Here is a 22646-nt window from a genome sequence, read left to right as displayed (position 1 = left end):
CACACACACCTATTAGCAGCTCTCCTTCTCCACATTTTCACCCTTGAGCAGCTATTTAAAAATGTCTCTCTCCCCAGCCCTTCTCTTTGCAAGTAGTCCTCTCTATCACCCACATACCCTGCAGTATTTCACAGTCCTCAGCCCAGACCCTTCCAAAAGGCCACCCGACGGCTTGCCTTGCCCTGAGAATAGGGCACTTCTCATGCTGAGCAGTCCCCCTGAGATGCTGGAGAAAAAAATCCTTTACCTTAGTTCAGCAGTGAAAACAAAAACTTCCTTAGAAAGGCAGTCTTTGAAATGATGTATTACTTTTGTTTTTAAAATAAGGTATCAAATGGATGATTTCTTATTTTAGCATAGACACAAATTGTTTAAAAATGTAAAAATAGCATATTGAGGGGAAATGATTATTCAAACATTTGAATTTGGTAATAAATTACCCTATCACAGGTAGAAAGGGATGGGCTTTGAAAAGAATTCCAAGGGATATTTGAAAATATTTAGTAATGAAGAAATACTTAAAAGAAATGTGTTTATTTTTGATATTACAGAGCCAATTGCCAGAAAAACCTTCCTCTTAATCTCAAGCCATTATCCAGGTTACTGTATTTTTAAAAAAATAATAAATTTGGTGATCTTTTTTCTATTATTATAATCATGCTATGAGTTCCTCGTGCACATTTCCTTTTCCCCCCAGCTTTGTTGACATATAATTGACATGTGTGCTGATTTGATACAAGTATATATTGCAAAATGATTACCCCATAGCGTTAGCTAACACCTTAATCACATTACATAATTACCATTTCTTTTTTGTGGTGAGAATACTTAAGGTTTACTTCTCTTAGCACTTTCAAAGTTTCCTGTATTTTGTTTTTATCGTATTCTAAGGAAAACCACTTGGCTAGACTTGGCCCAATGTCAAGCCATGTGATGCAACATTTCTTTGAGCTTTGTTTTCTTCATCTGTAATGTAGGATTAATATTTGCCCTGCTACAGAGATTAAATGATATTATAAATATATGTGTAATAAGAACATTTTAACAACTGGCACCACAATCCTTCCTAGGGGGGAAGTTAAGGGACAATTGCCTATATGCTAGAACATAAGGTGAGAGTTTGGGGTTTTTTATCCTCAAAATTATTTAAACCTCCAAAAAAGACAGCAACCTTAAATTCAAATCTTATAGGACATTATTTCAGTAGTTTCATGTTGGATGACAAAAAACTGTTTGGGGAAGATCTGCTTGAAACTGCTCCAATCAATGTTAATTTCAGTTGTTTATAAAGGTCACCCAGATAATTGGTTACAAAAAAGGAGGGGAAGAAATTTAACCCAGCTGTAATCATTATTCCCCAGTAAAAGCTCTCAACTGCAAGTGTTGAATGTCATTGTAAATAAGGCTTAAAGTTCACTTTAAAAAGCAATAAATTAAGTGGTTACATTATGGAGAACATAAATAACAGGTTGATTCTTATGGCTTGGGATAAAATTTCAGTACAAGCAGGCTGACTGGATTAAATACACTGTACTTCAAATTAGTAAGAAAGAAATGAACTTAATGTTTTTTAGAGAACTGTGTTAGATGACTCAACAATGGCTCTGTTGATGACAAAGACACCCCATGTCAAATATGAAGAATTTGTTTCCCCCAGTCCTATGGAGCTCCTGCGCTCAAGCCCCACTGGCTTTCGAAGCCAGCTGCTTTGGGGATCCCTCCTCCAGATACCAGACTCTCAGGCTGGGAGCCTGACATGGGGCTAAGGACTCTCACTTTTTTGTGGGAGAAACTCTGCAGTCTTTTCAAAAAGTGGTGCTGGGAAAACTGGACAGTTACATGTAAAAGAATGAAATGAGAACACTCTCTAACATCATACACAAAAATAAACTCGAAATGGGTCAAAGACCTAAATGTAAGACTGGACACTATAAAACTCTTAGAGGAAAACATAGGCAGAATACTCTTTGACATAAATCACAGCAAGATCTTTTTTGATCCATCTCCTAGAGTAGTGAAAATAAAAACAAAATAAATAAATGGGACCTAATCAAACTTTAAAGCTTCTGCACTGCAAAGGAAACCACAAACAAAATGAAAAGACAACCCACAGAATGGGAGAAAATATTTGCAAACGAAGCAACTGACAAGGGATTAACCTCTGAAATATACAAACAGCTCATGCAGCTCTATGTAAAAAAAAAACAAAAAACAAAAACTCAATCAAAAAATAGGTAGATCTAAATAGACAGTTCTCCAAAGAAGACATACAGATGGCCAAAAAGCATGTGAAAAGATGCTCAACATTACTGGTTATCGGAGAAATGCAAATCAAAACTACGAGGTATTACCTCACACTGGTCAGAATGGCCATCATCAGAAAGTCTACAAACAATAAATGCTGGAGAGGATATGGAGAAAAGGGAACCCTCCTACATTGTTGGTGGGAATGTAAATTGGTACAGCCACTATGGAGAACAATATGGAGGTTCCTAAAAAACTAAAAATAGAACTACCATATGATCCAGAAATCCCACTCCTGGACATATACCCAGAGAAAACCATAATCTGAAACGATACATGCACCCCAATATTCATTGCAACACTATTTACAATAGACAAGACATGGAAGCAACCTAAATGTCCACCAACAGAGGAATGGATAAAGAAGATGTGGTACATATATACAATGACATATTAGTCATAAAAAAAAAAATGAAATACCATTTGCAGCAACAAGGATGAACCTACAGACGATCATAATAAGTGAAGTAAGTCAGACAGAGAAAGACGAATACCACATGATATCACTCATGTGAAATCTAATTTTTTAAAAAAGAAAAGAAACAAATGACCTTATTTTCAAAACGAAAAGGTACTTACAGATATTGAAAACAAACTTATGGTTACCAAAGGGGAAACGTGGAGGAGAGGGATAAATCAGAAGCTTGGGATGAACACACACAAACTACTATATATAAGATAGATAACCAGCAAGGACCTACTGTATAGCACAGGGAACTCTACTCAGTATTCTGTGATAACCTAATTGGGAAAGAATCTTAAAAAGTATGGATATATGTACATGTATAACTGAATCACTTTTCTGTCCATCTGAAATTAACACATTGTAAATCAACTATACTCCAATTTTTTTTTTTAAAGCAATATAGGTCCTCTATAATGCATTCTTTTAAGTATGATTTTGTCATTAAATTGATAAACAATACTGTAAGAAGATATTTGTTTCTTCTAGAGCAATAATTTATTATACGTATTTGTTGGCTAAAAACTTTTTAAAGGGGATCTTCTTTTTTGAAAAATACATTCTTGGGTCTCTTACATTCAGGCATATTTAGTATCTTGATGAGCATCTTGTTGGAGAACTTCAGACTCTGGAGATGAAGAGACAAGTTTGTTTACCCCTGAGAGAATGGGGCAGGAAGAGAGGGAGGCAGGAAGCTAGAACCTTCTGAAGGTACGGGACAAGAATCTCCATGGGGAGAAGGGCCAGTGTATATTCCCAGAAATGCAGAGTCTGAAGGAAAGGAAAAGGGCAAAGGACAATATGGTCATCTGAAGTTACCTGTGTGCTGCAGGATAAGCCCTTCCATCAGACATAATCTTCAGAAAATTCTATACATTTTCACATGCTTTGGGAGAGCAGAATTTCCTGGGGAACTCAAGAAGGGGGATATTTTGCATCTGAATTAACACTGGAACTGGGTCAGAAGGAGCCTGGAGGCCAAAAAGACCTTAAAAATACAGAATATTCCCTGTCCTATTGTTAGGCAGGAAGTTAGCCATGAGCAACTAGAGGTGGCCCCACCGGGCTGAACGTCCTATAGCCACCTAATCCCACCAAGCTATTTTTGCCAACCCTGGCCCCAACACGCCCACGTCAGTGCTCCAAAATGGTCAGGGGACTGGAAAAATCCCCCACTGGCCAATTGGAGGGACTTTTTCCACTCTGACACATACGCATACCTCACAGGCTCATGTCCCAAGGTAACCTTTGGCGGCCATTAGGCTCATTAAATGTTTATAAATATTCTATGAATACATACATCTGATTGTAATGGACTGAATTGTGGGAGGGACATGGGCAGTAGAGCCTCTTGTTATATAACCTGCAGCTGTCAATCAAGACTGTCAATCAACGACGTTGCCTTAAAAACTCTACACCCCAGCCCCCCGGGTCTATTGCCTTCCTTGGCGTGGCCCACCTCTCTCTTGAGGTGTTCTCTCTGTTTTCTCTTTATTTTCAATAAACTCGTTTGAAACAAGTAAGACCTTAGATTCTTCTTTGCTTCCTTACCAAGAACCACAGCCCACGGGAAGAGGGGTCTACAGACTCTCCTCAGCTAATACTCTCACCTTGCACTTGTAGGAAACTTGAGGAAGGCTCAGAGATTACACCAAGCAGAGGTCAGGTCAGTCTCTCCCAGACCCCATGGGAAGGGGGCCCAAATGACACCTGGGCCACAAGCGTGAGAGTTGGCAACACTAATGCACTTCATAAAGTTAAGATTTATTATTTAATTTTTGTTACTTTCTACCTAGTAACTTGTATCAAAATTTAACTACTTCTGATACAAGTACAATGGAGTATTTTAAGTAACCTACACTGATTTAAAAAAATGTTTCAGGCCCTTGTATCTCTTTATAACTCAGATTGATTTTCTCTTATTTCATTTGAGTCCTATTTTCAAAGAAAGAATATTTGAGTAATTGATTGTTAATTTGAAAATAAGTACTTATGAAATAAGAAAAGTTCGTTTTTATTTTTTTTATTTTTTTGTAAATTTATTTATTTTATTGGCTGTGTTGGGTCTTTTTGGCTGTGCGTGGGCTTTCTTTTAGTTGCAGTGAGTGGGGGCTACTCTTCGTTGTGGTGCACGGGCTCCTCATTGCTGTGGCTTCTCTTGTTGAGAACGGGCTCTAGGCACATGGGCTTCAGTAGTTGCAGCACATGGGCTCAGTAGTTGTGGCTCACAGGCTCTAAAGCTCAGGCTCAATAGTTGTGGTGCATGGGCTTTGTTGCTCCACGGCACGTGGTATCTTCCTGGAGCAGGGATCAAACCCATGTCCCCTGCATTGGCAGGCGGATTCTCAACCACTGCGCCACCTAGGAAGCCCCTCCATGTTTTTATTGAAGTCAAACCTGCCACTGAGTTTGAATCTCCCTCACTTTGTTTTTACATGAAATATAAGTGCTTTTGCTAGTCTCAATTTTTCTGTATATAATTTTATAATTTAGTTATTACCTTCATTTTGCAAAGAAGTACGTTAGAAATTCAGCTTTATTATTTGTGTTACCCGAGAGCTTTTCTCAGGAACATAAATACCAGGAGTAGCAAACATCTGACTCATAGCTCAGTTAAGACCTTTAGGAAAATTACATTTAAAAATTAATGGAGGGACTTCCCTGGTGGCACAGTGGTTAAGAATCCACCTGCCAATGCAGGGGACACAGGTTTGATCCCTGGTCTGGGAAGTTCCCACATGCCACAGAGCCACCGAGCCTGTGAGCCACAACTACTGAGCCTGCATGCCATAACTATTGAAGCCCACATGAGCTTAGAGCCTGTGCTCTGCCACAAGAGAAACCACCAAGCTGAGAGACCCACGCACCCCAACGAAGAATAGCCCCCATTCTCCACAACTAGAGAAAGCCTGGGCACAGTAATGAAGACCCAACACAGCCAATAAAAAAATAAATAAAATTTTTAAAGAAATTAATGGGAAAAGCATTAGCTTCAAGAATCATAACTTCTTAAAAGTCAACAAGATTGAATTAAAATATGTTCTAATTTTGTTCTAAAATGATCTTCTTTATTTGGTTCTTTATTTGGTTTCCATAAAAATAAAGCTTTCATCATTTTTGTTAAAAATGGAAGTGGCATTTTATAAGCTTTGATAAGGAAAGCGATTAGTTATATGAGGTTACTTATGTTAGTAAATATTGCTAAATTAGTCAGTCTTGTTTGAGCCACTTAACTTCTTAAATCATTTTAAGCATGTATCTGTTTTGAAAGCAGCCATCTAGCTTATTCTTGAAAAAAATTAAGTTAAAATTTGAATATTCTTCACGGTTTACTCTCCTGTGCAGTAAGGACTTCTTTTTTGAGGAGGTTTAAGATGGAGGAGTGGGGAGGAACAGGATGCCACTTTTTAGTCACAAAGGATTTTTACTGTGATCCTTGTGTTTCTTGTTATCTTGAATCTATTTCTGTAAAACTTGTAGCTTTACAAAACTTGTAGCTATTTTCTAAAAAAAGAATTTGAGGCCTAACTGCTGATATGTAATTATAGCAGTATTATTATGTCTCTTGGTATAATCCACTATAATCACAGTTGTGTACTCCCTGATTATGTATCCAATTGTTCTACCAACCATGAGACAGTTGCTAGGAATGTTCTTGAGAACCAATTTTGCTTCTCCTTATCAGTCCTTCACAAAATCTGCTTCTGCATTCACTGTAAAATCTTGAAGACCTTATCTCTCAGAAACTCATTATCTTCCATACATATAAAGCTTCATATGAGGAATTTCTTTTAGAATTTAGTTTTGAGGTTCCAACTTTCCATACTGACAGAGAAAATGAGAGGTCAAAGAGAGGCAACCAGAGAGAAGCAACTCAAAAAAGAATTAAAAACAAAAATGTCCTTGGCCAACGTTGTTTATATTTTTATTCTTCCCACTGGGAAGCTTATTTGTTCATCCATGAGGCCCCCATATTTTTCTGGGGGTTGGAGTAGCATTTATAATCCCAGGTTCACGTGTTGCATACCCCGCTTCCTGTGCCTGTGACCGACATTGTTAGTTAATTTGGGTATTATTTCCTAACATGACCTCAGAATCCTCATCAATACACAGGATTGGCAGCGCTTCACAAGCAATCATAGTTGGCTTACGAGATGAAATCCAGTTGTCATCTTTAGTTGTAGAAGATATGACTAACAATTCCCTTTTAAACACTTTTATTGATGTTTGTGTGAAGACATTGAAACCTTCTTATTAGATTTGCAGATGACATCATGGTGGGAAGACTGATTGTTATGAGAGCAGTTTAGTGTTGTGCAAAAAACAGTGGTCTGGGTACAAGTTCAGACTTTGACCCACTGTGTGACACTGCACAAATCACCTTCCTTCTTCTGTCTGCTTTCTCCTTTTGTAAAATGGCTATCATAATGTACCAGTTAAGCCTGCAGTTAGAATCTAATTTAATACTGGATGTGACAACCTTTGCAAAATGTCTGATGCTATACACATGGAAGTCAGTGTTATTTTTATGTTTTCTTTGGAAAACTGTGAAACAGGCATATATTTTGTTCTTTTGTCTTAGCTGGCTAGGGCTGCCATAACAAAGCATAACAGGTATTATCTGTGTAGGGCTGCAGTCAAACAGACCACTCACCTCTAACAGGCAACTGATGCAGTTTAGTCCGTTAGTCCCAAAGAGCTGGAAAATTTCCCTCCTTTCCTATTCCCCACACCTCCTCTTCCCTCTCCCCTCTTCTCCTTCTTTTTCTTCTCTTTCTCCACTTTCCTCATCTGTCCCAACTTCTCTTTCCTCTAGGACGTTTTAAGGGAATATTTGGCTAAAAATTAGGGAAGATTATGCCAGGCCTCAAATAAAGTAATAAACTTTTTAATATAGCGATAGGGGTTCAAAATGCCAAGAGACAGTCTTCAGTCAAGGTTTTGAATAAAGTTGCTTCATTATATGCTTAAGAAAAGGTGAGGTAATAGTCAGATGTTACCTGCACTGGTTTCTTAGCCCTGACAGATGAGGCCTTGCTTCTTCCAACTGTTTCAAAGATCAGAGAAACCTATCCTAAGAAGGAGAGATCCAGAGAGGGTCATCCATGGTCAAGATCCCTGGCACAAACTGGTCACTCTTCCTCCCACTTCAGAAGAGGTATCTCTCCCTTTCAAACCCAAGAAAGATAATTGACAGTGAGGAAATCATCTGTAACTTTCCTGTTCTCATTTGTGATGATAAGAGGCCCCCTTTCTTTTCTCTCCGACAAACTTACAAGGTCACAAGCGTGCAAAATTGCTGAACAAAGGACAGGCTATAAAGCATATTATGCTTTTGTTCTTTTCCCCTTGTTTTCATTAATGTAAATTACCTTGTGGGAATGGGCCAGGTTAAGCTTGCCATGTCAGGCTTTCCTAAAGAGTGGATAACCATCACATGTGCTCAAAGACTGTGCAGGATCAGGATACTCCCTGTGTGTACTTTTGGAGATTAGGCAATAATTTGGAAAAGAAAAGAAAAAGAAATAGAAATATCCTCTTTAGAGCTGTGTAACAATGAACTAAATAGTTTCCTTCACAAAGCAGTGAAATTCCTGACACTGTAAGTATTGAAGAAGGGGTAGGTGCAACTTTTAGAGACTTGTCAGTAGAGTTTTCCTCTCCTTTGGCTCAAATGATACCTGACTGTTCATTGTAACTCTAATATTCATAGATTTTCCGATTCTATATGACATCTTAGCAGGGGGCAGAGACCACAGAAAACAGAATTATAGAAAAGCAGTTAAGGAAAACAATGTTACGTATGTAGAGTATATGATCATATGAATTATGACTGTAGGTGCCAGTTCTGGCCACAGAAATTTATCAACACCAACCCACAAAGGCTGCCTATTGTCAGCAAGGGCCACCTTAGCTTTCTAACACATAACAGACTAGGTCAGCCTCGTTTGCATATATCCAATAATACAAACAGTGTGAAGAGCAGTAATTCTGGGTGAAATAGTCATAGAATAGGAGCACTTCACCACAGAGAGCAGAACCCTAGGCTTGCATGGCTGGATGGCCCTGCTCCCTCAGCAGGAGCCATTGCTCTGTTTTCCCCACACTTGAAAGTTGAGGCTCTGGCCAGAGATTCTGGATCCCACTTGACTCTGACAATACAATTTGTTCCGTGACAACAGCCCAGACAGTTTTCTGGGAGAGGGAGCATCCATACCAACAAGGCAACCAACGGACCAGTACAGCCGCCCACCTAGAGACCTCACCCCTCAGGAATGTGTGTGTGAGGGAGGGAGGTGCATGTGTTAATGGAAATGGCTCTACATTTATAATTCTGTAACAACTGTAAGAGAAGTTATATTCCACTTAGTACATCAAGGCCATGAATGTTATACCATCACTGTCCATGTGACCCACCAGGAGCTTTTAGGGAGTAGTTTCAATAACTCAGTACATTGGAGTTCTTTTTTCCAGAGAGTCCCCCACTCCAAGGTTAGACTCTTCTGGAAATGAGATGGTTCTCAGTGATTTTATTAACCATGGCAAGTCTTGCTCACCCCCAGACCCACTCCTGTGAGTCAAAGAGGCCATCACTGATGGATCTGGGGAGTCTCGCTCTGGCTGATTCTGACAATGGTAGGACAGAACAGGGGCATTAGGAACTTTTGTCTTGCCAGTAGTGAATGGAGTGGGATTGGACATAGTTTTAAGTCCAGTATTCAGCAAGCCTTGAGCCTCTATGTAATGAAAGCTCAGGTCTTCCATGTTGATCAGTCGCTGCATTCAGCGTCTGGTCAAAGTCAGTACTTTCTCTGCCTCAATTTTCTGTTCAGCATTCCAGTTCTCTAGGGAACTATATACCCCAGTATAACCCTTAAACCTGGGCAGAAAGGGCCCCTGCCCTGAGCCCTGAACTTTGGACAGCCTGTGTATCAGAAATATCAAATTGCAAAGATTATGAGAATGTTTTTTGGGTGTTTGGTAACTGATAGAACAAATGGGAATTATAAGAGAGGAATTTATGAGCTGAACTGGGCATCCATCCAGCCCAGAAGACGCAGGGCTGAGAACCCTCACCTGTAAATGTGGTGGTGAGGGTGGGAAGGGGTGGGTAGAATAAAATCACAGCCTCTGCCCTGGGGAACCAGGGAGAGGGAAGTTGCTTTTATTTGAAGGTGGCCACTATTTATTCAAAGTGGCATCTATGCAAACTGGATTCCATAGATAGCTGTACTCCCTCCTTCTTTTTTGGGAAATGCTAAAAATTTTGAGAAGAAAAAGTTCATTGTGGGAAGGAGAACTGGCCCCCTTCAACATTCTGGAGATCTTTTCTGGATCATTTTCTGGATTTTTTACCCTGCTCTGCCCCACCCCAGCTAATCTGTGCTGGACCAGGAGAGAGGCCTTATCCTTTAGCCATCCAGGCTCCAGGGTGATGTCTGGGATACCAGTGGGAGAGAAGGTGCCTTGGAAGAAAATGTGGGCCACACACTACACTTTTGCCAATCCCTTGTGCTGGATTACATGAGTGGGATTGGATTCTGCTTCTGAGAATCTGGTCATGGTCTGGGGTCTGACTCAATAAACTGATTACCTGGAAGAAGAGTGCTACAGCCTGCTCTTCTGGGTTTGAGTTGTTACTGCCTAGGAACTTCTGCTGCTATGTCCTTCCTCCCTAGAATACCCACCATCATAGCATCACCACAACCACCACGTTGGACCATCTTAGAAAACAGTCAGCCTCAGCTAATCCCCAGTTTGCCTTGGGATGTTGTATATTAAGTAAAATCAATTCTCCCTTAACCCCATTTCCTCCTAGGCTTGACTCCCTGGTGAAAAAGGATTTCAGGCCAGGTGAAAACTGTGGGTGAGTCACTATAGTTAGTTTTCTAGGACTGCCATAGCAAAGTACCACAGACTGGGTAGCTTAAACAATAAAAATTTATTTTCTCACAATTTTGGAAGGTAGAAGTTAAAGAGTTGGCAGGGTTGGTTTTTCCTGAGGCCTTTCTCCTTGGCTTGCAGATGACTGTCTTCTCACAGTGTCTTTCCTCTGTGGGCCCACATCCCTGGTATCTCTCTTCTCTTATAAACACAGAAGTCGTATTGGATTAGCATTCACCCTAATAATTTAAATTTCACTTAATTGCGTCTTTAAAGATCATATATCTTAAAACAGTTGCATTCTGACATATTAGAGGTTAGAACTTCAACATATATAAACTTCGGAGGGGACATAATTCAGCCTATAACTGTCATTTACTGACTGTGTGACCTTGGGAAAGTTGTTCAATCTTTCTGAGTCTCAGTTTCTACAGTTGTAAAGTGGAGAAAGGCATAACCACCCTGTGAAGTTATTACAAGAACTGAACATATACTATATGTAAATAACCAAAATGATCCTTGGCATAGAGTAGATCCAGAGACCCTGGGATGCCAACTTGACTACTGTGGGGTGACTGAAAGTGTGATTAACAGCTCTGCTCACTCAGGTCACTCATACTATGGTGTCTGTGTGTGTATGTACATGTGGGTAGAAAACATGTGACTTCTAGATAACCACCCATGTACATGCCTTTCTAGTGTCTGACACAAGTATTTATAATTTGGTTTGAAGAAATAGCCCTATACAATTTCAGAAATGAAAATTATAATCAAATTCATGTGCTAGAAAATGAAGACCTATTTTTATTTTGGTGCAGTTTTGTTTGTTTGTTTTTAACCTTTTGACACTTTAACTTTGGAGTAAAGCAATTCAAATTATGTTCCCTAATGGCCTTTGGTGTGCATTTTACAAACTGAAGAAAAAGAATGAAACAGAAGAAAGAATCTACCGTTGGTATAATAGGTTTCATTTTTCTTCTTTCTTTTTTTAATATATTGTTTTTGAAGTAGGTTCCCACAGGAATAGAATTTCCTTCATGAAAGTTGAAATGAAACTGAAGAGCTCTTCACACAGAGAAGGCTGTGTGATTCCAAATATGCTTTCCATTCATCTCCATAATGAGGATGAATTTTCTGTGACATCACTGAGAAATGTGGTCATAATGGCTGGGGTTATCAAACAGGGCAAGGTCCATCTCGGGGAAAAGCAACAACAACAACAAAGAGAAAATGACCAACAAGAGAATGTGCTTTTCCTTAGTGCCCTTTGCCATGCACAGCTGGTAACTCCCAGAAGCTCTGGTCAGAGCCTTGTCTGGGGACAGGGCTGAGCTGAGTCCATTCTAATGCAGGTCTTCAGAACAGCTTAGGAGGAGTGGTCAGGCCCAAAGTGCTCCTGCGGCCTGGTTTAGAAGGCTAGGTGTTTGAGCCCAAGGAAGAGTGTTTCACTCCTTGGGCATAAGCACACAGGGCAGACAGGGAAAGGAGGCCCTGTACTGCTACTTTGATGTCTTTCTCTAAACAGTCTGGGGGTATTTTTAGGACATCTTGAACTTATTTTTGGAAGTCTTTTCCCATTCTATCCAGTGAAATAGTTCTGTTGTCCTGCAGCTAGTCTGAGATGTGCAGATAGCTTTCCAAATACTTATGCTTTCTGTCCACTTTTCCCATCTCCCTGACAGCCAGAGGCCCAGGCCTCCTCACTGGTCTCCCCAGACTTTCTCAAATCCATGCTTTACACTGCAGTCAAAGTGTCCTACAGATAAAGCTCCAAATCCTTTCTAGATCATGTAGCAATGCCACATAAAATACAGGATGCCCAGCTCAATTCAAATTTCAGGTAAACAACGAATAGTTTTTTCAATACTTGGGACATACTTATACTACACTGTAATGCTACTTGTTATTTATCTGAAATTAAAGCTTACCTGGGCACTCTGTATTTTTATACGCTAAATTTGGCAATTTAGGGCCCTGCATTCTCTGGCCTAAACTTGCTTTAACCTCTTTGGATATTACAAGTTTTCTCTGTTGCTCAGCTGCTTGCGACTCATCCAATAAGGCTGCTTAGTCTGGATTCCCCACCCAGAGCAGACCCTGTGACAAGGACTGGAGTAAAAGCACTTTATTAAAGAAGCAGAGAAAACACTGGTAGGGAGTGGAGAAATGACACAGGAAAAGGAAGCCAGTGCCCACAGTAGGGGTTTGGAGCTAAATCCCTAGAGAAATTCTGGAAAATATAAAACACCCTCAGAATTATCCACCTGAGGGGAGAAGGAACTGGAGTGTTTTCATATTAACTGCTCCACTCTGTCATTGGTTGAGGGCTGCTCTTGGGGGTGTCAGTCCTCTCAAGCTTTTTAACAGCATTTCCCAAAAGAGGAAGAATGGCCTTCTGATGCCCTGGGGGAGAACTCAGGTGGAGATGCAGATACAGGCAGGTGAACGTGCCCTGAGAATGAGGAAATTTTCAAGCTGAGGGACATAGACAAGGCAGCCACAGGCCTGCTGTACAAATAGGCTTTTCCTCTTCTAGGTCTCTTAGACTCCTCTCATCTCCCCACCGTCCTCTGTTCTATTCACTCTGTAGTATTTAATTTAGATGTCACTTCTGGAGGAATTTTCCCCATCCCCACTTCCACCTGCTCTTACATCCAAAGTTCAAATGCTCCTCATGTCTGTGTACTAACTTCTATTACAACTCTTAGTAATTTTCTTTTTTTTTTATCTGAAGTATAGTTGATTTACAACATTGTGTTAGTTTCAGGTATATAGCATAGTGATTCAGTATTTTTGCAGATTACACTCCATTATAGGTTATTACAAGATAATGGTTATAATTTCCTGTGCTGTATAGTATATCCTTGTTGCTTATCTATTTTATGCATGGTAGTTTGGATCTGTTACTCCCATACCCCTAATTTGTCTCTCTTCTTTTTGTAACCACAAGTTTGTTTTCTATATCTGAGTCTGTTTCTGTTTTGTATATATATCCATGCATTTGTATTATTTTTTAGATTCCACATGAAAGTGATATCATACGGTATTTGTCTTTTTCTGTCTGCCTTATTTCACAAAGCATAACATTCTCCAGATCCACCCACGTTGCTGCAAAAGGCAGTATTTCACTCTTTTTTATGACTGAGTAATATCCCATTGTGCGTATACACCACATTTTCTTAATCCAGTTATTGACTGATGGGCACTTGGTGCTGCCTTTCAGCCAAATTAGTTATGAACATGTGTCAAAGTTTCATTATAATTTTGCTACAAAGGGAAGGCCTATGAGTGTGTATGCTGGCTAAAGATTCTTTCTTGATAAGAAATTTTATAGTAAAAAAAGAATAATTAGATAGTTATTGTTGAATCAGATCAAAAAGAAAAGAATGGTATAAGTTCATCAGACTTTTGACTGACAGTCATCAGGATGGTGGGTTACTTGATTCCCCAGAACAACTTTTTATCTATTAAGTAGGGAAATTATTTAAAAATTAATCAGAAGTAATACTTTCTCCCAAAAGGACATCATGAATTACATCATTTAAAGCATGTTCTTTCTCAGATCAGGTTTGGAACAACTTTTTCTTTTTCAAAATGTGATTACATGGGGGTTTTTTTGGTTTGTTTGTTTTCTTTTCTCCTATCTTACCTCCTTCTAACTCCTTGAGGATGGTGATTATATCTAGTTCCTGTTATATTCCCAGTATCTAGTACAATTGTAGAGCCCTTAATACACATAGTAGGGACTAAATAAATACATGTTGAATAAATAGTATTCTGCATACTACTAGTCTGGTACTAGCCTGGGAATATAACCTTGTATCTTGCGTCTCGGCCCTAATCAAAAATGTGTTTCCGAAAAATAATTTCAGCAGGGTTTTCTGGTATCCAGCCTGGCTTGTAAGGATCCTAGAAGTCACCACTCCATTCTAACAATAAGTAAAAACTTGAACAAATCGGCAACTCAGTCTATCAAAGCAGTGAATTTACAGGGTTACCCACTGCCCTCCAAATCGGTGTCTTAGTTTTGGCTGTTATAACAAACATAGCATAAACTGTGTGGCTTAAACAACCAAACATTTATTTCTAACAATTCTGGAGGAAGACCAAGATCACGGCACCAGCTGATTAATTGTCTGCCAAGAGTTCGCTACCTGGTTCATAGATGGCTGTCTTCTTGCTATGTCCACACATAGTGAGAAAGGGCAAGATAGCTCTCTGAGGTTCTCTTTTGTAAAGGCACTAATCCCATTCACGAGCCTAATCCTTCAAATGCCATCATATTAGGTTAGGATTCAACGTATGAGTTTTGAGGGGACACAAATATTCAGTCTGTAACTTTCCATCCCTGACCTCCCGAAATCCATGTCCTTCTTGCATGCAAAGTACATTTATTCCATCCCAACAACCCCAAATATCTTAACGTGTTCCAGCATCAGCTCTATAGTCTACATCCAAAGTCTTATCTAAATATCATCTAAATCAGATATGGGTGAGAAAGAAGGTAACATTTATCCTGAGGCAAATTCCTCTACAGCTTGCAACCTGTCAAACCAAACAAGTTGTGTGCTTCCAAAATACAATGGTGGGGCAGACATAGAATAGACATTTTCATTCCAGAAGGGAGAAAAGGGAAAAAAAGACAGGCTAGTGGGTTCAAAGTAACTCTAAAACCTAACAGGGCAAATAACATTAAACCTTGAGGCTCAAAAATAATACTCTTTGGCTCAATGTTCTGCTCTCTGTCCCACTGGGGTAGCACCCTGAGAACGAGTCACCTCAAGACTCAATGGTGTACTGTTAATGCCATGCTCTCTGCAGTGGCCCTGCCCTTGCTGCAGCTCTCTGCCTGGGCCTTGTCACTGAAGCACTGGGCAGGGACATTCTAGCCCATCTGAACTGAAGAGGCAGCCTCATCCTTTGAAACCATTCTGCTACCTGGGCCCTTTCACTCTGGGACTGTGGTGGAAGTGGCAGTCCTGATGATATCTGAATCACTTTGGGAAGACAGGGTATCATTATTTCTCTGTCTTGGAGAATAGTGCCTGGCTTCTGCTGAGATGGCCATTTAAGTCCATGGTCCTTCTTATCAGATTATCTTTTTCCTGTACCTTTAATATTTTCTTTAGAACATACTTTCTCATTTTTGCAATATGGATAGGCTGAGAATTTTCTAGATCTTTAAGGTCTAGTTCTTTTTTGCTGAACAATTGTATTTTCTAAAGACTTCTCTCTCATCACATCTTACTACAAGCAGCCAGAAAGAAACTTCAATATTTTGCTTAGAGAGGTCCTCAGCAAAGTATCAAATTTCATTGGTCTCAAGTTCTGCCTTCTATAAAACACTACAACATAAATACAAATCAGTCAAGCTTTTTGCTATTTTACAACAAGGGTCACCTTTTCTCTTGTTTCCAATAACATGTTTCTCATTTCTGTCTGAGATCTCATCAGAATGGCCTTTACCACCCATGTTTCTACCAACATTCTGTTCAGGATTGCTTAGGTATTCTCTAAGATGACTGAAGCTTTCTCTACAGCTCTATTCTTTTCTTTCTGAGCCCTCACCAGAATCACATTTAATGATCCATTCAAAATGTAATCTTTAACTAACATGTACCTCAAAACTCTTTCAGCCTCTCCCCATTACCCAGTTTCAAAGCTGCTTCCACATTTTGGGGTATTTGTAATAGCAGCACTCCAATTTCATTATACCAATTTCTGTATTAGAAAGCGTTCTCCAGAGAAAAAGAATCTATCATCTATCTATCTATCTACCGAGAGATTGACTTATTAAGAGGAATTGGCTCATGATTATGCAGGATAAGAAGTTCCACAATTTTCTGTCTGAAAGCTGGATACCTAAACTGGAAGTGTAAGTCAGTCTGAGTCTGAGGTCCTAAGAAGCAGGGGAGCCAATGATATAAATCTCACTCTGAGATGTACCAGCTGACATAGTGAGGCAGAAATAAGAGGAAAATTGTTCCTTCCTCTGCCTTTTATTCTATTCAGGCTCTCATTAGATTGGATGACACCCACCAACATTGGGGAAGGCAATCTACTTCACTGAGCCCACTGAGTCAAATGCCTGTCTCATTCAGAAACACCCTCAAAGACATCCAGAAATGATGTTTATTCTTCAGATACTCTGTGGCCAGACAAGTTAACATATAAAATTAACCATGACAATTGGAGAGACAGATAACATGAAGAATCACACCTAACCAGATCAGCAACCCATGAGAGCCTATAGAGTAGGAAAATCTAAACTGTAATTGATGAATTGTTAGAGGCGTGGTGTGGAGAAGTCTGAGAATAAAAAACTCCAGGGAGACCCTGTCATAGAGAGAACCCACGGTATTGTGAGATTTACCTCCAGGAGCTCTACCAGGTTCTCACAGTGAATGTTACAGACAAATCCCCTCATGCTTCCAGCAGGTGGAGAGGAACAGGAACCATTCTCAAATACACCAGAGCATTCTGTTCTTTTCTTTAAATAAAAAAAAAAATTAAATTAAATTTGGAGTATAGTTGATTTACAATGTGGTGTTAGTTTCTGCTGTACAGCAAAGTGAATCAGTTATTCATATACATATATCCACTCTTTTTTAGATTCTATTCCCATATAGGTCATTACAGAGTATTGTGTAGAGTTCCCTATGCTATACAGTAGGTCCTTATTAGTTACCTATTTTATATATAGGTAACTCCCAATTTATCCCCCCACCTTCCTTTCCTCCTTGGGAGAGCATTCTGTTCTTAAAAAATCTTGCCCTCAGGAGAAATTATTTTATCAGAGCCCAACCTGCTGGGATTTTGTCAGAGCCTAATCTGCCTGGAGGAAGGGAAATAACCAAATCCATCTGACTAAGCCTCCCATGTGGTGGAAGCAGGAACAGATGACTTCACAGATGAATTCCACCAAACATTTAAAGAAGAGTTGCTACCTCACCTTCTCAAATATTCTGAAAAATTCAAGGGTAAAGAACACTTCCAAACTCATTCTATGAGGCCAGTATTACCCTGACACCAAAGCCAGACAAAACACTACAAAAAAATTATAGGTCAATGTCTCTGATAAACATAGATACTAAAAGCCTCAAAATATTAGCAAACCAAATTCAACAATACATCAAAAGGATCAGGTACACCAGAGAAAGATGGCGGAGGAGTAGGAGGTGGCGATCACCCTCATCCACACAAATACTTGAAAAACACAGCCACTTGGGGAGTGGCTCCTGGAGAACACCTCCTGAATGCCAGCAGGAGACCTCAGATCACCAAAAAGGCAAGAGAAATTCCACGTAATCGGGTAGCACAGAGGAATGAAGGGAAAAAAAAAAAAAAGAGACAATTCTGAGGAGACCGACCCCTCTGGGAAGGAGCTATGAGAGGGGAAGGCTCCCACATACAGGGGAGCCCCCTCACTGGCAGGGAAGGACAGGGGGAGCCACAGAGCACCCAGAAGAGAGAGCAACAGCAGGTCGGCCGAGGGCAGAGCAGAGAGATCCCTGTATGAAGGAGTCAGGCAGCACTCCCCAGCCAGAGAAGCTAAGCTGCTCACTGGCGGAGGAGGTGGGAGCTGGGCGCCGAGGCCTGGGCTTCAGAGAACAGTCCCCAGGGAGAGAACGTGGGCTGGCTGCATGAAAAAAGCCTGGCAGGCTGGTGTGCCAGCAAGATAGGGAGTTTGGGGAAAAACCTGGGATAGATGGAGAGTCAGGGGACTTTTGTCTCAGAGTGCTTGGAAGGAAAATCCCTCTCCGTGAACCCACAAGTGGTGGCAAAGCCGTGTGACTCATGGCTGCTGGCTCCAAAAGTCCGCAGCTCCAAGCCAGTGCTGCGTGCCACTGGGTCCTGCTGAATGCCCGCCCACCTGCCCACCAGCCCCGTTACCCCGCCCCTGCCACTGCGCCGCTGGCCAGGGGACTGCTGGATTGAAAAACTAGCCAACCTTGTGCCCCACTCACTTCACGTGCAGCTGGGTCCCTCCGAATGCCCACTCACCTGCCTTCCACCCTGCTCCCCAACTCCCCCACCTCCGCTGTCGCGCCACTGGCCTGCGGCCCATAAACCCACAGCCGCCAAGGGTCCTGTGTGTAAGGCAAGTGATTGGCCACACACTCTTGGCAGCAGGGGAAGCCCACCAACATCTCAGGCTCACACCGAACTCTGATGCTGCAAGCAGTCCTGGAGATTTTGCCCACAATAGGCTTGAAAGAACCTGTACCTGTGGATCAACTGATTTGGTGAGTGTTTCTATAGTAGAAACTGCAGACATAGGGGACAACTGGGGACTGTAGGGACAAATACACACAAGACTAATACCAGATCACAGTATGAGCTTTCCACAGTCCTCTCCACAGCAGGGGCAGAGCCATACCTAGAAATATTGGAGGACTTTTTGGTATGTTTATCTTGTTTCTAGTTTTAGGTATGTGTCAGTTAAACTTTTAACATATAGATATGTGTATATAAATATGCTTGTAATTGGTATGAGTACTCTCTCCTCTCTTTTCTTTGTTCTCCCGTTTTCTCTTCTCAGTGGTTTCTTTTCCTCATCTCTTTCTGCAAGTGCAAGTATGCACATCTCCTTGTGTGATTTTGACTGATTAGAGTTGCTTTCACCACCAATCTTGGGGATCTGTCTGCCTTTTCCATTTCTTCCTTTTTTTCTTCCTTTTTTTCTTTGCTCTACTTCTACCTCCTTTTTCTCCATGGCATGCAGCTTCCAGGGTCTCGGTGCCCTGGCCAGGGCCAAACTTGGACCTCTGAGACAGTAGAGCAGAGTCTAGGACACTGGAACACCAGAGAACTCCTGACTCCATGAAATATTAATCAGCAAGTGCTCCCCCAGAGTTCTCATTCTCAACAAGTTCCAAACCCAATCAAAGGCCAACAAGCTCCAGTACTTGATACCTCAAACCAAACAGAACAGAAATAAGAGGAATTTCTACTAAGCAGAATAGGGAAAGGAGACAACAAACACGATAAAGTAGAGAAAATGAGAAAACAAAGAAACACCTTGAGGCAAAGGAGCAAGATAAAAATCCACAAGACCAAATAAATGAAGAAGAAATTGGAAAATTGCCTGAAAAAGAATTCAGAGTAATGATAGCAAAAATGATCCAAAATCTCGATAACAAAATAGAGAAAATACAAGAAACAGTTAAGGACCTAGAAGAACTAAAGAGCAAACAAACAGTAACGTACAACAGAACAACTGCAATTAAAAATACTGTAGATGGTATAAACAGCAGATTAACTGAGGCAGAAGAATGAGTGAGTTGGAAGATAGAATGGGGGAAATAACTTCCACAGAGCAGGAAAAAGAAAAAAAGAATAAAAAGAATGGAAGACAGTCTCAGAGACCTCGGGGATAATGTTAAGCATACCAGCATTTGAATCATAGGTGTCCTAGAAGAAGAAGAAAAAAAGAAAGGGTCTGAGAAAATATTTGAGGAGATTATTTTGGAAAACTTCCCTCACATGGGAAAGGAAATAGTAAACCAAGTCCAAGAAGTGCAGAGAGTCCCATGCAGAATAAACCCAAGGAGAAACACACCAAGGCACATATTAATCAAACTAATGACAATTAAACACAAAGAAAAAATATTAAAAGCAGCAAGAGAAAAGCAACAAATAACATATAAAGGAAAACCCATAAGGATAACAGCTGATCCTTCTGCAGAAGTTCTGCAGGCCAGAAGGGAGTGGTAGGGGATAATTAAAGACTTGAAAGAGAAAAACCTACAGCCAAGAATACTCTACCCAGCAAGGATCTCATTCAGATTTGATGGGGAAATCAAAAGCTTTACAGACAAGCAAAAGTTAAGAGAATTCAGCACCACTAAACCAGCTTTACAACAACTGCTGAAGTAACTCCTCTAGGCAGTAACACAAGACAGACATACAAAAGCACAGCCAAAACAATTAATAAAATGATAATAGGAACAAAAATGTCAATAATTACATTAAATGTAAATGGACTAAGTGCTCCAACCAAAAGACACAGACTGGTTGAATGGATAAAAAAACAAGACCCTTGTATATGCTATCTACAAGAAACCCACTTCAGACATAGGGACACATAAAGACTGAAAGTGAGGGGATGGAAAAAGATATTCCATGCAAATGGTAGTCAAAAGAAAGCTGGAGTAGCAATATTCATATCAGACAAATTAGACTTTAAAGTAAAGACTATTACAAGATATAAGGAAGCACACTACATAATGATCAAGGGATCAATCCAAGAAGAAGATATCACAATGGTAAATATGCCCCCAACATAGGAGCACCTCAATACATAAGGCAAAAGCTAGCAGCCATAAAAGGGGAAATCAATAGTAACACAATAATACTAGGAGACTTTAACACCCCACTTTCACCAATGGACAGATCATCCAAACAAAAATAAACAAAGAAACACAAGCTCTAAATGACACATTAGACCATCTCGACTTAATTGATATTTATAGGACATTCCATCCAAAAACTACAGAATACACTTTCTTCTCAAGTGCACATGGAACATTCTCCAGGATAGATCACATCTTGGGGCAGAAATCAAGCCTCAGTAAATTCAAGAAAATTGAAATCATATCAAGCACCTTCTCCGACCATGCCATGAGACTAGATATCAGTTACAGGAAAAAACTGTAAAAACTACAAACACCTGGAGGCTAAACAATACTCTATTAAACAACCAAGTCACTGCAGAAATCAAAGAGGAAATCAAAAAATACATAGAAACAAATGACAGTGAATACACGATGACCCAAAACCTATCAGATGCAGCAAAAGCAGTTCTAAGAGGGAAGTTTATAGCAATACAGCCCTACCTCAAGAAACAAGAAAAATTTCAAATAAACAACCTAACCCTACACCTAAAACAATTAGAGAAAGAAGAACAAAGAAACCCCAAAGTGAGCAGAAAGAAAGAAATCATAAAGATCAGAGCAGAAATAAATGAAAAAGAAATCAAGGAAACAGTAGCAAAGATCAATGAAACTAAAAGCTGGTTCTTTGAGAAGATAAACGAAATGATAAACCATTAGCCAGACTCATCAGGAAAAAAAGGGAGAAGATGCAAATCAACAGGATTAGAAATGAAAAAGGAGAAGTAACAACAGACACTGCAGAAATACAAAAGATCATGAGAGACTACTACCAGCAACTATATGCCAATCAATTGGATAACCTGGAAGAAATGGATACATTCTTAGAAAAGTACAATCTTCCAAGACTGAACCAGGAAGAAATAGAAACTATGAACAGACCAATCACAAGTATGGAAATTGAGACTGTGATTAAAAATCTCCCAACAAACAAAAGCCCAGGGCCAGATGGCTTCACAGGCAAATTCCATCAAACATTTAGAGAAGAGCTAACACCTATCCTTCTCAAACTCTTCCAAAATATTGCAGAAGGAGGAATACTCCCAGACTCATTCTACAAGGCCACCATCACCCTGATACCAAAACCAGGTGAAGATGTCACAAAAAAAGAAAATTATGGGCCAGTATCACTGATGAGTATAGATGCAAAAATCCTCAACAAAATACCAGCTAACAGAATCCAGAGCACATTAAAAACATGATACACCATGATCAAGTGGGGTTTATCCCTGGGATGCAAGGATTCTTCAATATATGCAAATCAATCAGTGTAATACATCATATTAACAAATTGAGGGATAAAAACCATATGATCATCTCAATAGATGCAGAAAAAGCTTTTGAACTTTGTTTCAACATCCATTTATGATAAAAAGTCTCCAGAAAGTGGGCATAGAAGAAAGTTACCTCAACATGATAAAAGCCATATATGAAAAATCACAGCCAACATCATTCTAAATGATGAAAAACTGAATGCATTCCCTGTAAAGACAGGAACAAGGGTGCCCACTCTCACCATTATTATTCAACATAGTTTTGGAAGTTTTAGTCACAGCAATCAGAGAAGAAAATGAAATAAAAGGAATCCAAATTGGAAAAGA

The sequence above is a fragment of the Hippopotamus amphibius genome, chromosome 6 (assembly GCF_030028045.1).
Source record: "Hippopotamus amphibius kiboko isolate mHipAmp2 chromosome 6, mHipAmp2.hap2, whole genome shotgun sequence".
NCBI lineage: Eukaryota > Metazoa > Chordata > Mammalia > Artiodactyla > Hippopotamidae > Hippopotamus > Hippopotamus amphibius.
The sequence above is the reverse complement of the archived record's forward strand: the minus strand, read 5'-3'. Positions refer to the sequence as shown.